Here is a 16,864-nt window from a genome sequence, read left to right as displayed (position 1 = left end):
TACTGTCATTTTGAAACTCATTTTGGCCTCCAGAGTATAAATACACTTCAGTATTTTTGTTAGGATTGCCAGAAAATCAGCAAGTGTTCACTTTCTTTGGCCAACAAAAGCATGACTCTCTGTGCAAAAATTTTCTGCACATTTATAAACAAGAACATTTAGAAAATCCCCTCTTGCTGAGAGATATGACAACAGATATATATAACTGTGCCATAAAATAAAGCAGATACTAAGAATACCACTGGGTTCATCAAGCACAGGAAAAGTTTTTATGTCTCTCTTTTGACACAAACTTATAGTACATCTTCCTCTCCCTCCCAAACTACCTTCCCTGTACTGGGCTGGTCTGATGAGCCGCCACCCGTTTTCACCTTTGTTTTCTGTCAGACTTCTCACACAAGTATTCCCAATCCATTATCTACATTTTCTCACCACTGTACCCTGGTTTCTATCCCTGCAGACTATTGCAATGATGGTTTCCAAGTGATCCATGACCTACCCAAATCTAAGGCAAAAACTTTTCTCCCTCACAGAATCTCCCAGTTGAAAAAAGGCCACCAGATGATCTCAAACTTCTTGGCAAACTTTTTCTGTAAAGGGCCAGATGATAAATATTTTAGGCTTTGTGAGCCATTCATTCTTTGTTGCAACTACTCAGCCCCACCATTGTAGTGCAAAACCAGCCACAGTATGTAAATGAATGAGCACGACTGTGTTCCAACACAATCTTATTTATGGACACTGAAATTTGAATTTCATACTATTTTCACCTATCACAAAGTATTCTTCTTCATTTGATTTTTAAAAATCATTTAAAAATGCAATAGCCATTCTTAGCTCATAAGCTGTACAAAAACAGGTGGTGGGACGGATTCAACCCAAGGCCATAGGGTGACCTAGGTCAACTTCCCAACCCAACCAGGAGTTTCTTTCCAGCTTTGCAGCCAGCCAGCCAGGCTCTGGGTGAAATATCCCCAGTTACAAGAAGTTCACTGCCTCAGGAGGCAGCCTGTTCTAAGGCCAAGATGAAATGACTGGACCTAGTTCTGCCTGCTAAAGTCACAAAGAATAACTCAACTTTATTTTCATGGCAACCCTTCATTTTTTTTTTTTTGTGAGGAAGATCGGCCCTGAGCTAACATCTGCCAATCCTCCTCTTTTTGCTGAGGAAGACTGGCCCTGGGCTGACATCCATGCCCATCTTCCTCTACTTTATATGGGACGCCGCCACAGCACGGCTTGCCAAGCAGTGTGTCAATGCGCACCCGGGGTTCCAAACCGACACACCCCAGGCTGCTGCAGCGGAGCGCCCGCACTTAACCGCTGGCGCCACCGGGCCGGCCCCCACGGCAACCCTTCAAATACTAAAATGTACCACCCTGACCACATTAGAAGTCTCCCACCTTGGGAAAATAGTTCAAGTTTCTTCACTTGTCACTTGTTCTACATGTTTTTTAGTGTCCTCTCTACTCTGGTCTATAGAAATCCTTCTGCAAATTTGGCCTCAGAATACAACACTTCAGGTGTGCCCAGTTTAGAGGAGACGTGAGTAATGCTACGTCATCCTGTGACCTGTTCACCATTCTGGACTCTCTGTCAGTGCACTTTTCAACTTCGCTGGCTCAGGATAATGTGATACTCATCTGGGAAGTTTTTCCTCCTTGGTTTTCATCACCCACATTGCCTGATTCTCTTGTGATGCCCACATTCTCTTTCTCAATGGATCCTTTCATCTGCCATGGCAGTGTGTGTTACCAAAGCTTGATCCTTGGAGCCTGTGAGCTCTCTCACACTTGACGTCTTAGAAAACAGATTAACTCTGGTGGCTCAGCCATCCCTTCTATAGGGATTATTCCCAAATTGTATCTGTAGCCTCGATCTCCTAGTACCTGAGCTCCAGACTCCTACCTCCCACTACCTAGAGGGCATCCATTTAAAGATCTTACTTTACTCTCATCCTAAAACCTGCGTGTCCCAAATTGAATATGATGATGATGGTGATAGTAATAACAGAAATAACAATTAACATTTGTTGAGTACCTAAACACTGTGCTAGGCACTATCCTGAGCTAAGGATTCATTATCTTACTTAATCTTTACAACAACCAATGAGGAAACTACTCTTGCTCCCTTTTACAGCTGGGGAAATAGGCTCAGAGAAGTAAAGTAATTTGGCCAAATCCACTGTGCTAATAAGTAACAGGGTCCGATTTTGAACCCTAGTATGTCTGAATCAAAGCATGTGCTCTTGACCATCTTGATGGTTTTTGTAACTGCCCAGATGCTGTCACAGGTGCCCCGTGTGTTCCAAACACCCTGCCTTGAAGGCCTGAAGTCAGTCTTGACCCTCCTTTCTCATTCAGCCTTCCTACCCAATCCGTCACTGCACTGCTGGGGTTCTTTTTTCTAAACAATCGGGAGCAATTTTCCCCTTTTATTCTCACGTCTTATAGTAGGCCCCTTGTCACCTCCTGTTGTTTGCTCCAATTCTCTGCTGGGTCTTCCTGCACCCAGGCTTCCTCTTCAATCCATCATGCACAATCCTGCCCAGAATATGTTTGATCAAGCTGATTCTCTCACTTGAAATGTCCTCCCTGCCATCCACCTCTTTGCCATTCATTCATTTCAACCACCTTAGAACTGTCCAGCCCGAACTGACCTGGAGCCCTCATCCTAAGGGGGAAGAGGGGAGGAAGGCTGGAATGCGTGTCAGATTTCGCACGTGTATTTTTTGTTTCTTAATATTTTTTGTCTTCGGTAGTTTCAAGAACAGTGTGCTCAGCAAAACTAGACAAAGAGCAGGAATATAAAGTTCCAGGTGAAATATGTTTGAGAAATGCTGGTGAATTAAGTGTCCTTATTGCTGGACTTCTGTAGCCTTCCATATGCTAATATGCTTTGAGACTATCAACACACGAGGGGAATAGAGCTGCAAAAGTGTTTCTGAAAGGTGTTGAGCAACGAATCTTTTTGTTTTTTCCTTTCTCCTCCAGAACAGGTTGAGAAACCAGGGTTCTGCAGAACAATTTTTAGGAAAAGCTAAACTCTAGGAGTATGTATCAAAGTGCTAGATACACAGCAGGAGTGAAAGGCAACAGTGATCAAGGGGGAGAACCCTGGACTTGGAGTCAGAAGAACAGATTTGAGCCCCAGATCCAAATTAGAATGGCCTATAAAGATAAAATGAGATAACACATGCAAAAAGCTCTGCATAAGTATAAAGGCACGGTATAAAAGTGTCCATCATTTGATTAAGGGTTTTAATTTAAGTATACCTTAAAAATTTTCCCCAAGATTGGCTGCTGGTTTCTCCAGCTAAAGATTAAGAAATCATATTTTACATAAGCAATACAAAGCATCTTAGAAAGTATTAGATTGAAGAACTATAAATATACAGATTTTTTTCCTCTACTTCTGAGGAGTATCTGTTGCATTTATATATTTGATTGATCTAAATAAAGAATGGCCACAAATATATGATGATTTTACTTTTCACTGAAGAAAATATTTTACAAGTCACAAAATGACTCATAACAACAAATTAAAAGTGTCTCTATTGCTGGACTTCTCAAGCTTTCACTTGAACACGAATTGGGGATCTCATGGTGGCTGTGAGTACCCAGGGAAGAGGGAGAGGGGACAGAGAACAGAAGAGACAGGTGTGGTGGCTGGAAATCCCCACAAACTTCTTGGCTGCATTTTTCAAGGCCAGTGCTGAGTGTTTTCTACTCTAATGATTTACACATAATTTCAGTGTGTGTATAATTTTTAAAGTATGAAGTGTAATGATAAAAGAATGAAACTTGTGTTCGAGTGAGGCTTATGACATCCAAATCATGAGATTAAGTTCTCACTTTGTAAGTCTATGTGGCCTAGATCCATGTGCCAGGACATGAGGGACCCAGACCTCTTCTTCCACAGAATCTGCCCTGCTTTGACCTAGAGCTGAAGCCTCACTTCCTTCCTTGTTCCTTTTCCAGCTCTTGAGGGATTCATGGCCAACCGCTTTGGGAGGCTGAGGCATTAAGGCCCAGAACCACCTTCTCCCTATATGACAGACCCACCTACCTCCCCTACACAACACAGTTTCCCAAGCATGTTCTGTAATAGGTATTGGGCCTACAGGCACTCAGTACTCAAATATGTTTGTGAAATGCTGCATTTTGAGAGTCCCAATGTACATTAGCACAATAAATGACCTGAGAAGTCCTGCAACGAAAAAGACCACTTTGTTATCATTGTTTTCCCAGCATGTGGCATGTGTTAGACCATAGGGCGCTATTTTTCCATAGAATGCATACTGACAGCCCACACAACTCACTTTGGAGATGCTGCTCTGGTCTTACTCGGTTACCACCCAAATCCCTCAAACAAACCAGCATTTTATGCCCCCATTTCTTTATTCATGGTATTTCCCATGGCAAGTATTTATTGTGCAACTAGATGCATAGGTCTATCTGTATAGCGATATGACAAAGAGTTTGGGCTTTGAGGTCACAAAACCCTGAGTTTCTTCTTGGCTTAGTCACTTTCTAGTTATGTGATATTGGGCAAATTACGTAGCCTTTCTGAATCTCAGTTTTCTTATTTGCTAAATAAAGCAACGATTCCCATCTTTTAGGGTTACACGAAAGCTAAATGTGATTAGGTATGCAAAGTGTTTGGCACAGTAGCCAGCGCAAGGCACAGAATTAACAGGGGCTACATTACTAATTTCTCTATCATCATCATCATCATCATCATCATCTGAGGAAATGGGAGAAAAATTAGATATCCTCAAGCAGCTAATTATCAAATTAAGCAATTTTTAAATTTCTTTTTGAGATGATAATTTTACTTGCGTATCAAGGATGTGTCTTGGTTTTGGGAATTATTTCACAGAGTATCTTAAGTTATACCTAGAGACAAAATGTGAAACATCTGTCGGATGATCGTGGCATTAAGGAAATTCATGTCTAGCTTAAAACACTTAGCAAAGAGGGCATTAATGGTTCAAGGCCAACCTGATGAGTAGTCACTAGTGATGTGCCATAGGGCTTTCCATTAATTCCTATTTGGTTTGACATTTTTACCAACAATTTGAATAAATATATATGAGACACATTTACCAAACCTGAATATAAAAAAAAATCAGGAGTGGAAGATAATTCAACACATAACTGAATTAAGATTAAAAATTATTTTGACAGGTTTGAATGTCCAAAAAGATAAAATTTAGTAGACTTAAAATATTGAGGCCGGCCCGGTGGCGCAAGTGGTTAAGTGCGCGCACTCTGCTGCGGCGGCCCGGGGTTCACCGGTTGGCATCCCAGGCGTGCACCGACACACCGCTTGGCAAGCCATGCTGTGGCAGCGTCCCCTATAAAGTGGAAGAAGATGGGCACGAATGTTAGCCCAGGGCCAGTCTTCCTCAGCAAAAAAAAGAGGAGGATTGGAAGATGTTAGCACAGGGCTGATCTTCCTCACAAAACAAAACAAAACAAAACAAAAACATAAAATATTACATCCATGTAAGAAAACAATGAATAAAACAATCTATGCACAGAGAAGAGATGAGCTTGACAGCCATTTGCCTAGGGCTTTCAGCTGCCCTTTAGCTGGGCTAATAAACAGACACAGCTGACAGAAGAAAGTAATCAAATTAGCAGGCATTAAGAGCATGAGAATGACCCAAATGCAAGAAGGGAGAGTCTCAGAACAGAGAAGAGAGCCTCATTTTTAAGAGGGATATTGAAACATGAGGTAAGTTTTGACAATACGGGGAATGTCTAGCCTCAAGAGAACAAAACCAAAGGACGACACAATTTCTGTTAGAGACAATTTTAACGTGAAAGACAACTTTGACAGCTGGCACTCTGCAAAGAATCAGACATACATTATGTTGAGCTCCACCAATATAATAGGCTCATTGAAATGGAGTGAACTGTCTTTAAAAATTTTTAGCAAAAGCTGGGTAAAAATCTGCAAGGGAGAGATTCCTATACTTGGTAGATGATAGGAGTACATAACATAACCTCTGAAACCTCATCAATGATAAAGTTCATAATTGTGTCTGGAAAAGCCTTTCCAATCTCTGAGACTCTGACATCTTTGGTCATCCTTCAGGGCAATGTCCCTGTGTGGTTTCTCTCTTCCACTCTCATGGTACATACAGTCCTTGTCTCTCATCTGACATGGACCATACTAGTTATCATTCACTGAATACCTATCCTGTGCTAGGTAATCTTATATATGCTATCTTCCTTAAATGTTCCAATAACTATGTGAAGTTGACAAAATTATCCCATTTTATAGGTGAGAAATATGAAGCTGAAATCAGTTTATGTCACTTACTTGCCCAGAGTCTCCTCCTGAGTAAGTGGCAGAACCTGGACTCAAATCCAGACTTAGCAATAGAATCACACTCTTTCCACTAATGCATGGCACTTCTCTAACCACAGTCTCTCATGTGGTTAGATGCTTTGCATTGCTTTTTTTAAATGTGTATATTTATTCAATATTTTATGTCTTATATGTCTTGAACTAGCTCGTAAATTCCTCGAACAAAGGGCCGTCTTGCTTTTCTTTGTATCTCTAACAGCACCTATTTCAATAAGTAATTGTTAACATCAATTAGCATTATTCATTCATTAAATACTTATTTATTGAGCATTTACTACATAGCTGGCACTTTGTAAAGAACCCGATATATCGCAATGAGCAAGTTAAACAAGTTTCTAAGAAAAAAAGTAAACAAGTGAATGGCTTCCTTGATTTCTGAGCTGAGACATAACCAAGAGAAGACAGCAGCTGTGGTATGACCTGGGGGAAGAAGGTCTTAAGCAGAGGGAATAGCAAGTGCAAAGGCCGTGTGGACAAAACAGGTTCGGTATGTTCAGGAACAGAAGGAAGGTCAGTGTGGCTGGAACAGAGCCAGAGAAAGGAGTGGGTGGTGTAAAGTTAGGTTGGAGAAGTAGGCGGGAGCAAAATCATGCAGGGTCTTGACACTTTGGATCTCATTCCAAACGCAAAGGCAAGCCACTGGGGGATTTTCAGTAACCGGATCTGCTAATTTATGTTTATAAAAGAACGCTCTGGCTGCTGAGTGGAGAGTGGATTACAGGGCATGCAAGCAGGAAAGCAGTACTGGAGATGAGTGCAATGGTGGCTGGCTCCAAGGTGGTGGCAGGTGAAATGCTAAGGAGTGGTCCAATTCAGGATGCATTTTGTAAGTAGAGCAAATGGACTTGCTGATGGTTTGGATGTTCGGGAACAAAGAGTAAATCAAGGATGACTCTTAGGTTGTTAGCCTGAGCACCTGTGTAGACGCTGAGATGGGGAGGATGGCATGGGGTTAGTGGGGCAGATACTGGGTGGTATGGGAATGGGAGAGGGAGGAGTCAACAGTTCCATTCTGGCCATATGTGATATGTCTCTTAGACATCATTAGAATTGAAGCTCTGTGAGGGAAGGGGCTCTGTCTATCTTGTTCTGTACTGTATCCCCAGTGCACAAAACAGCACTTAGTATGTAAGCTGGAACTCCATAAAATTTTGCTGAATGAAAAAAGCCAAGAGGAGGCATTGAGAAGGCAATTGGATTTATGAATGTTTAATCTCTTGGGCGAATGTAGATTCTTGGCAAAGCATAAATACATTCCTCCTTGGCTCCTACATGTGCAGTAAAGATCTCTAAGAGAGTGGTTTTTCAGAGCTGAATTAAACATCCTAATAGGGTCAGTTAATGCAGTCGTGGAGAGAGGCTCAAAATCCTAGTCTCTGACTAAAGCATACCTGGTCTTTCCCACAGTGTCCAGTGTCATTTAAGTGATATGTCTGATGGCAAAGAACAGTGGACCTTGAGGAGCTGCTGCACTGCCCTTCTGAGTCATATTTACTATTTCTAACAACAATAATAATAATACTTCTCAGGTATGTAAAAATTCTTGGCTATTTGCTAATTTCCATTGGATTCATTTTTATTTCTATCAGTCCTAGGATTGACGTGTTAACTTGATGCCTGTTTTAAACAGAATAAAACAGGCCTCCAATGTGTCAATGACTTTGGCAGTTCTCTCTCTAGGTTTGTTAAATTCCAGAGACACGAAGGGAGCTTCAAGAAGGGTAACTAAGAGGGTAGTTGGCTGGGACCACCTTGATCTCCCCCAGGAGCAGATGGAGTCGGCCCATGGTCACTAGAAGGAGAGGCAGCAGTGAGACCAGGGTGACCCGAGGACTCCCCCTAGCTGCCACTGGTGAAGGAAGACAACCTGGGCTTAAGAGTGAGTTGGTATTTAATGATTGTTTTAGTTTGAACTACTCTGGCAAGCCCCTGCCAGGAGACTTGATTAAAGTGTTTCGTCCTGGCTATCAGCACTGGGTGCTGTACCTGGGTGATGGTTATGTTATCGACACAACACCTCAAGAGGACAGCATTCCTGCATCATTTACAAGCACCAAGTCTGTATTCAGCAGAAAGGCCCTGATGAAGATGTAGCTCTTGAAGGATGTTGTGGGAAATGACACATATAGAATAAATAATACAATGAAACATACTCCCCTCTCCCCATGGAAGAAGTCATGCAATGGTCAGAGTTTGTTATTGGACAGGAGGTGGAGTATGACATATTTGTCAACAACTGTGAGCATTTTGTGACTTTGTTTCGCTGTGGAGAATGAGTTTCAGAACAGGCCAACCAAGCAATAAGTTCCATTGGGTTTGTGAATGTTCCATCAGCTGCTGCTGGTGCCTTCTTACTCCTGGGCTTGATTCCAAAAAGACGAACAGCAAAATACTGTCAACAATTTACTAAAGAGATACTGGAACTGAAGGAATTTGTGAGGAGGGGGAAAAAAAACCTGGTATGAATACTTATTTTCAATCCATCATTATTGTTCCAAATTCCAATGATGGATGGCAGGCTCTTTAATAGATTGCTTACTGGTATTACCCAACCCCCCCAAAAAAAGTAACTAAGAGAATAAAAATATCCTGTGATAGTAACAAAATAGTTTGAATAGTTAGGATTTCAAAACCAAGTCCTTCACTGCAGCACAAGGACCACAGAATTAAAAAAAATACAGAAAGAAGGAAGGAAAGAGAAAGAAAAAGAAAATAAAGAAAGAAAGAGAGAAAGAGAGAAAGAGAGAAAGAAAGAAAGAAAGAAAGAGAGAAAGAAAAGAAAGAAAGGAAGGAAGGAAGGAAGGAAGGAAGGAAAGAGAAAACCCATCACATTTACTTAAATTTACTTTCGACAGTTCTTACCTATCTGTACTAACAGAGGACCCTAAAGAGAAGAATACTTTTCTTTCTATTTGCTTTGGGCTACAGCTTTGTTTTTCTCTTTGAATACTGGTGTGCCAGATGGTCTAGAGCAGTGATTAGTGGCATCAGAATTTTCTTGTGGAGTTTTTTAAAAATACAGATCCCTAGGGCCACTATGTATGCATGGAGCCCGAATCACCTGGGGCCATGCTCCATGCATGTATACCTTTTTAAAATATTCTGATGCCCATTGCCTTCATTCTGCTGATCAGTGAAAACCACTGTTCAAGGAAATCATGTTAGATATTTAAGGAATGAGCACAGGCATGGAGGCCCTGATTCACAAGGTGCTTGGCAGCCCTTCTCTATCACCTTTTGCTGCTGCCCCAACTTTGAGCACAGCCTCCTCCTCTTCCAGTACTCCTAGGAGTACAGATAGGACTTAAGATTTTGAATTTCAAAAGCCATTCCTGTTGAGGGTGTAGGTTTTACGCAAAACAGAAATACAGTTATGTGTTGCTTAACGACAGGGATACGTTCTGAGAAATGCTTCGTTAGGCAATTTCATCATTGTGTGAACATCATAGAGTGCACTTACACAAACCTAGATGGTATAGCCTATTATACACCTGGGCTGTATGGTAGTAATCTTATGGGCCCCCCGTCATATATGTGGTCTGTTGTTGACCGAAACATCGTTATGTGAAGCATGACTGTAAACAGAGAGAGAGGAGGAAAAATACAACAGAGATGGTGTAGTCAAGAGAATAAGATAAAGAAATAAAATAAAGTAAAATTGGGGGTTTTTTTGGCATCCTACATTCTCAGGCATCTAGCACTTAAGGAAACCTCAAAACCAAGAAGGGAACTTTAAAAGCCAAAGACCTGAAGTCCCCCTCTGCCTGGTGCTGTGGAAATGACAACCCATCCTAATGCTCTTCTGGGACAATATTCTCAGACAGCTTGAGATGCCATTGTCCTCCCCATTTCGAGGACCACCATCTCCCAATTCAAAGAAGATGCCACATTTTCAATATCAGGAAGTGAGCACATGGGTTAAAGTCAACCAGGAGGTCAACAGTGTTACACACGTTGAAATCCTAAATAATATTCTGAATCCTGTTGTGAAGCAAATGGTTTTATTCAGAGTAAGAGAACCAAGTTGAGGAAAAAAGGCTCCTTCAGCTTTTGATTCAACAGCACGAGGTAGACGAGCCAAGAACACTGGCTCTGGAAGCCAGATCACCTGGGTTCAAATGCTAGCTCTGAAAGCAGAGGTCATTTACTTACCCTCTCTGTGCCTCAGTTTTTTCATCTGTTAAGTGGGAGGATAGTAATAATAAAACTTAGGATCTATTATTATTAGTTATACTAAAAACGCAGTTATTTTAGTGTTTTTTTGTTGTAACAAACATTGAACCACAACTGTGTCTTGGGTCCTCACTAAGTGCTTTACACACGTCACCCCTCTGAATACTCACATAAACCATTTGCTGTAGGTACTATTATTATCCACATGTAAAGATGAGGCATTAGGTAGTTGGCTCGAGGTTACACAGCTGAGAATGATGGACTAGAACCCAGGCAGGCCTGAACCATGATGTGCCCTGACACCCCTCATCATTCTTAGCCTGGCCATTTACTGGGTGTCACCGTGAGTGAGTAGAATCCTGTGGCTGCTGATGGCCAAGAACCACCAGACATGATTTGCTGTCAACTGGCTCCAGGGCAGATAAGGCCCCTACAAATAACCTTCCTCTTAGAACACTGTCCCGCACAGCTGAGTCTCGTGGTTTAACTGTCTACTGTATTTTTTTAGTCCAGAAATTTCTGGACTAAAATTTATATTAACTCAGGAATGTGCAGTGAAATGTTCTGGGGAATGAACACAATGTCTGCTCTGAGAGGTGTGCCTCTGGGGAGGTGTGTTTTCCAAACGAGAAATCTGGTTTTCCAAACTGAGTTGAAATTTCCTTTACCCTGAGGGATCTTTACTGACAATTTACCCCATGAGTGTTCAGTTATGAGGAAGAAAGTTTGTATAGCAGCCCTGAACAGATGATTTGCTTGCCTGTCTGCATAAAAGGGGAAAAAGCTTTGACAGGAAACTTTTCTAACATGGTTAAATGTACCAATTCAAAAACAGTACTTTTCCCAAAATATTTCAAGTGAAGGAATACATTTGGACATGAGGATACTCCCACATCCCCCTCCCCGCCCCTCCGCCATTATCATATGTCTTGGTTTTTCCTTACTGTGCTGAAATGGTCTTTCCTTGGTATGACCAGACCGAATTGCAGATGCTGGAATTTGCCAAAGTGATCATCATCACTTATGAAGGATAGAAGGGATTCTGGCTAAAAGGACTCAGGCTCAATCAGCCCTTCACTGGCCAGATGATTTATTTATTCTTACAATTCTTTCCCAGGAAGTTAGGCTGTACCTTGGCATTCTTTATAGAGGCGGTGGCCTTTAAACTGTAGAATTGACATCTGGTGAAACCTACCAGATGGAAGGAACAAGCAACACTGAGTGTCAGTTTGGGCTGCCCACGTTTGCGTGGCTAGAGAAGCAGGTTGATGACTGCTTAGGTTGACCAAACAGAAAGGGGTGCAGGAAGGTCACTCGGGGCAAAGAGCCAGGTAGAATCTCTTCAGAGTCTTCTGGGGTCTCAGTAAAACTGTGGGCTCAATCTTGGGCTCATGACCTGCCCTTGGACCAGCTGGTCCGAAAAAGGAGCCCAGAGAATGTTCTTGCTGAGAACTACTGGACAAGCAAAAACTGCCCTCTCAGGGCACAGGAAAAAGTTAACCTGTTAGTGGTTTCTTAAAGCCGAAAACCAGTCTTCAGTCAGAGAAATCAATTGTCTTTTACACAAAAGTGCTTCTGGCAGTGGTGTGGGCAGTGCTAAGTTATGGAGCCAAAAATTCACTCTGTTGACAGATCCTGAGGACCAGCTGTAGATGCAGACCATGACAAGTTCAAACCCCAAAGGTCATCAATGAGTGAACAGGACAGGGGCAGAGGCCATACTGAGGAGGCATAAGGTTTGAGAACTGGTGACTCAGAACCGTGATCCGTGTTCTACCACAGTCCTTCCTTAGAAAAAGGCATGAAAGGGAAGGGAATAAGGATGAACTTCAATTTCTATTTGACTCTCATCTCTTCTCAACTGCATGTGCTAAACTATGTGATCTCTTTGGTGAAGTCATCTGCAAAAAAAATGTCTCTCTGTCTCCTCTAAAAAAGATAAATGGCTCTGGCATTTACTCTAAGAGGGATTAAAAAAACAGTAAGATCAAAGGGAATGTGGGCTAGAGGTAGAGGCTGGATAGAGGAAGAAAAAGGGAAAAAAACAGAACAATATGATTTGAGACTGTCAAAGCAAGAGACTTTGTGGGTGGTCAGGAAGTGAGGCTGCCTAACTGAAAGGAGAAAGAACACCGGCTTCTTGGAGCTTTAGATCAAGAATATGACAACAGAGAGGTGTCCGGACCAAAACAGTTCGGGAACATCTGCTTTCCAAATCAAGCAAAGCAGGACTGAGCCTACCCCTAGCACGGATCTCGACTACCACCAGCTTGAGGGCTGACCCCTTGCACGTGCTTCTGTTTACCTGCGAGGATAAAGAGATGACCACCTTTAACTTTAAGAAGTTACTCTGGTGTGCTCCAGTCTTGACATCAGGCAGGAGATGAGAGAATGAGGAGAAACATTGCTTCCAAGCCACAATATAAATTGATTTAAAATGATTTTATCTCTTGGCCTTCCTTCACATAAGCCAAATCCTTTCAGTTATTTCATGATTGTACTTTGAATTGCATTTTAACCATATTTTCCTAAGAACGAATGTTACGCAAGATTGCCCGAAAGGCACCAGGGATTTTCTTCCCTTTCCCCATATTACAGTTAAGTCATTGTGCAAAGAGCTGTTAGAATTCAGGAAACTTCTAGCTCATGATCATGTTCTACTGACAATCAGGAACAAGCTGCCTCCCTGGACCATGAGTCTTGCTCAGGATAAGGACTGGTTGTCTTCTTGTCTGGAATGTCCTCTCTTCCCTGTGATGTCCCCCTCTATCCCAGCCATCCCTCGAGGCCTGGCTCCAAACCCCAGAGCTGAGCAGAAAGAGCTCTGATCACCCACCTAGACACCTCAGCTGCCACCAACTGTGCCACTCACACTGCACTTACTTCCTGCCTTTTTTGGTAGTGATTCGTGCCCGTGCCTGACTACAATTCAAGACTGGTAGATTCCAGCAGCTGCAGTCCGTTACTCACTTTCTTTAGTGCGTATCCACCATGGTGCCCTGCTTCTGAGAAGTGCTGAATAAATGTTAACTGAGTGATTGAATGCATGAATAAATGCGTGCGCCTCTCCCCTAAGTGAGTGGCACTCCTGCGATGGAGCTCATATTCTCTCTTTTCTCTTTGAGGTTCTCCAGTCTTCCAAGGAATGCGTATCTTCCTACCACTGAAGAAAGGGCAATTATTTTGTGCATCAACCAAAGTATAGGTTTATAATGTTGTAAATTTTCATCATATATTGCAAATTTCTTATTTAAAAGAATATGTTTGACACACCAATAAAAAAAGAGAAGAAGGCTATAGCATAGAGGTCCTCAGTAAATAAGTCTTGAGTGAGTGAATGAATGAGTGAGTGCTAATAGGATACTGGATAAAAATAGAAACAGAAAGAGGAGTAGAAAAAAAATAGATGCACAGGAGATTTTTCTAAAAAGTAGAAAGAGAGAGGGGTAAGAGGAAAAGGAGACTCAAGGATAATTAAATTCTAAATCAGCAATTCTGGTTCTACTACAAACTTGATAATTTAACAAGTAGAGAGGCAAGGCAGTTGGGTGAGAAGAGAACAGACTTTGAAGATAGACGTCTGGATTCTGACATTCACTCAGCCACTGTGTGACCTTGGACCAGTGACTCAACCTCTCTGAGCTTCACTATTTTTTTTAACTTTATTTTGAAGTAATTTTAGATTTACAGAAAAGTTGCAAAAATAGTACAGAGAATTCCTGTATGCAGTTCACCCAGATTCTCCTAATGTTAGCGTGTTTCATAACCATAGTACTATTATCCAAACCAGAAAATTAACGTTGATATATTAATATTAATTAAACTACATGCCTTATTAGAATTTTACCAGTTTTCCCATTAACATTCTTTTTCTAGTCCAGGATCCGATAGCATCCTACACCACCTTTAGTCCTGTCTCCTTTTCTCCTCTACTCTTTGACAGTTGTTCAGTCTTTCCCTGCCATTCATGACCTGGACACTTTTGAAGAGTAGAATGTTCCCAGTCTGGGGCTGTCTGATGGTTTTTTTCTTATGATTAGATTCAGGTAATGCATTTTTTTTTTTTTTTTGGCAAGAACACCATAGAGATGATGTCATGTCCTTCTCAGTGCATCATATCAGAAGATACTTGTCAATATGTCTTATTACTGGTCATGTTGACCTTGAGCTCTTATTTAAGGTGATATCTACTGGGTTTCTCCACTGTTCTATTTTTCCTTTTGTAATTAACAAATATTTTGTGGAGAGATACTCTGGGACTATGCAAATATCTCGCTTCTCATCATACTTTTGCCCAATAATTTTAGCATTCATCAGTGGTTCTTGCCTGTAACAATTTATTACTGGGGTGTCCTAATGGGGATTTCCTATTTCCCTCATTCCCTTTACATTTATTAATTGGAATTCTTTTATAAGAGCTGTACCTTCCCCTCCCCTGTCATTGATTTATTTATTTGATTATTTATTTAAATCAGTAAGAACTCATGAATATTTATTTTATTCTATGGACCATATCCAATACTATCATTATTTATTTTGTTGTTTAAACTCCCCTTTCTTCATCTGTGAGTCAGAGATAATGGCAACTGCCTTACACAACTGTCATAAGGATTAGATGGGATTAAAAAATGTGGAAATGCCCAGTGCAGAGCACCTAGTAAATAAATGCTAGCTCCTTTCCTTTCTTTTTGTTACAGAAAGTAAAGCCACACTAATTTGGAGGCAAGACCCCTCCAAATAGGTGAAAAATCTGAACGTAATGTAGTGCAGCTTTTCTACCCTAAGGTATATAAGGCAACTAGAATTTAGTTATCCCACTGTTGCCTGATGAAGGTCATTTGGAATCTGCCTGCAATTACTATATAAGACTGATTTTTAATCAGCATACCCATAATTTGTATGAAAATAGATGCCTGAGAATACTTGAAAACAGACTGTTCTCTTAAGTAGTTTAAGTGTTTTCCCAGAAATCTTGTTTATGTTCTGAAGTTGCTTAGCTAAACTATTTTCAGAGATAGTCCAAAGCATGCCTCAATCCAGCTGTGGTTCAGACCATCACTAACTCTAAATTAGTGAAATCACTGATTCATCTTTGATTCCCAAGGTTATCGTAGTGAATGGAAGAAATCCAAGTTTTCTTTCTCCAAAATTAATTTAAAATTAGATTTTAAAAGTTTAGGCAAATCACTTGTAAGATCAGGTAGAATTTAAAACAAAAACAATAACAACAACGGACAAAGATAAGGTCCTAAGGATGTGAGAGTGAGTAGATCTGGAAGTTTAAAACAGTTCACCAAATACAGTAAAATCCACTAATAAAATCTCTCAATTTATTGGAGCTTTAATTTTCCACCCTGTTTTTATCAGTAAGGAAAATCAAGAACACCAAGAGATTTATTTTAGAAAGCAACTTTGGGGCAGTGTGGTTCACAAGCTCTCATGTGGACTCCCAGAGAGTCTGTCTGACTCAGTTAGGGGTGGGACTAGGAATCTGCATTTTATCAGGCGCCACTCCCCAGCGCGAGCCTGAAACATGTTGAGAGGCAGGGTTCTGTAGTGGTTCAAAGCCCAGGCTCTGAACAACGTGGGTTGGAATCTCACTATTGCCATCTACCACCCGTGTTAACTTGTGCAAATGACTTCATCTCCTCGTGCCTCAATTTCCCCATTGGTAAGACGGAGCAATTGACAGTGTCTGTCTCCCAGGGTTGTTGTGAGGAATGAATAAGTGGTACGTGTAAAATGATTCGCATGACGGGGCTAGATGGCTATCAGCGATTCCCACGGATAACGGATCTTCCTTTGAGGAACGGCGTTCAGGGCACATCTGGACACAGAATTCCTTGAGCTCAGCCTCTAACACTTTCTGCATCCACTGAGCCTCATGATGACTGACATTTACAACCATCATCAGGGTCATGATTGGCAGGCTACGGAGGCTGCAAGGAGCTGCTGTGATTAGAAAGTGTTCAAGTAACAAAGGCTGATGGATCCTCTGTCAATCAGAGATATACGGGACCCCAAAGGGGAGCATCCTTTTAGCATTTAGGTAGTTTACTAGATGATTAAAATAGAAAACTACTATATTTGTGGAGTTTAACCAACCAACAACCAAAAAACGCACAGATTGAAATGTTGTGTTTTAATATTCAAGGCAAAAGAAATTAAGTCTAAAAGAAAGAAAATGTAGAACAGAAAACTCTGGGTGTGGGGTTATAACATGGAGAGAAAGCGTTCTTTAAGCCCAAGAGCGCAGTATCCCCGGACCCTAGCACTGTATGGTGACCCGCCTCTCCTTCCTGTCCCTCGC

General features: G+C 41.4%; 1 protein-coding gene and 1 pseudogene across 2 annotated transcripts in view; one reads left to right on the top strand and one right to left on the bottom strand.

Annotated features, from left to right (window-relative positions):
• PLCE1 (phospholipase C epsilon 1) overlaps window positions 1–16,864 on the bottom strand; it is a 323,176-nt gene that overhangs the window by 127,361 nt on the left and 178,951 nt on the right. The gene's annotated exons all lie outside the window — the stretch shown is intronic.
• On the top strand, window positions 8,167–8,846 carry LOC131406860 (phospholipase A and acyltransferase 1-like; annotated as a pseudogene).

Source organism: Diceros bicornis, chromosome 6, assembly GCF_020826845.1.
Source record: "Diceros bicornis minor isolate mBicDic1 chromosome 6, mDicBic1.mat.cur, whole genome shotgun sequence".
Lineage (NCBI taxonomy): Eukaryota > Metazoa > Chordata > Mammalia > Perissodactyla > Rhinocerotidae > Diceros > Diceros bicornis.
This window is presented reverse-complemented; position numbering and strand designations above follow the sequence as displayed.